Source organism: Chiloscyllium plagiosum, chromosome 33 (assembly GCF_004010195.1).
Source record: "Chiloscyllium plagiosum isolate BGI_BamShark_2017 chromosome 33, ASM401019v2, whole genome shotgun sequence".
NCBI lineage: Eukaryota > Metazoa > Chordata > Chondrichthyes > Orectolobiformes > Hemiscylliidae > Chiloscyllium > Chiloscyllium plagiosum.
Genome location: NC_057742.1, coordinates 1,683,466 through 1,684,854, shown reverse-complemented (window position 1 = coordinate 1,684,854; position 1,389 = coordinate 1,683,466).

Sequence of the window (1,389 nt, the reverse complement as noted above, 5' to 3'; positions counted from 1 at the left end):
GGCTGGGAATTTATTGTCAGTTGATCTTAGTGAAATTGTGGATAAAACACTGAACTCAGCAATATATAAGGACCTTCATGAAGCAGACTGACCATCTTACACAAGGAAACCTTGTCTCCCACAGACCAAGTAGACACACAGAGTAACACACACAGTGACACACACAGTGACACACACAGTGACACACAGAGTAACACACACAGAGTAACACACACAGTGACACAGAATAACACACACAGTGGCACACACAGTGACACAAAGAGTAACACACACAATGACACACACAGTGACACACAGAGTAACACACACAGAGTAACACACACAGTGACACACAGAATAACACACACAGTGGCACACACAGTGGCACACAGAGTAACACACACAGTGGCACACACAGTGACACAAAGAGTAACGCACACAGTGACACACACAGTGGCACACACAGTGACACACAGAGTAACACACACAGTGGCACACACAGTGACACAAAGAGTAACACACACAGTAACACACACAGTGGCACACACAGTGACACACAGAGTAACACACACAGTGGCACACACAGTGACACACACAGTGACACAAAGAGTAACGCACACAAACAGATACATTCATACATTTAAAAAAGAAACAAGTGTTTCTTTTTCTCTAATTTACTGGATAAAGGTAACAGTGTACAGTGGGAGAAACAACTGGTTTCCTTCAGACTTCAGATGTTTTTACTGCACAGAGAGAGAGAGAGAGAGAACCACACAATCTAACTTTCTGTCAGTCTGAAGGCTTCCCGTCATATCGTTCACAAACACAAGCAGTTGAGTTGCCAGCAACCAATCAGAGCTGTCATTTGGGGGTGATAAACTTTAGCATCTGTGGTTGGTCTCAGTTGCACAAACCAATCAGCAACCTGCTGCCACTGTCCCTACCTCACAGCCCATTTACAAAGAACATCCCCCCTCGCTCACTCTGTCGCTCACTCTGTCGCTCACTCTGTCGCTCACTCCCTCATTCACTCTCTTGCTCACTCTCTGATTCACTCTCTTGCTCAATCTCTCACTCTCGCTCACTTTCTAGCTCACTCTGTCATTCACACTCTCATTCACTCTCTCACTCACTCGCTCACACTCTCATTCACTCTCTAACTCTCTCATTAACTCTCTCGCTCACTCTCTCGCTCATACTCTCATTCACTCTCTCATTCACTCTCTCCCTCACACGCTCGCTCACTCTCTCGCTCATTCTCTCATTCAATCTCTCATTCACTCTCTCGCTCACTCTCTCATTCACTCTCTCGCTCACTCTCTCGCTCACTCTCTCATTTACTCTCTTGCTCACTCATTCACTCTCGCTCATTTTCTCGCTCACTCTCTCATTCACTCTCTCGCTCACTCT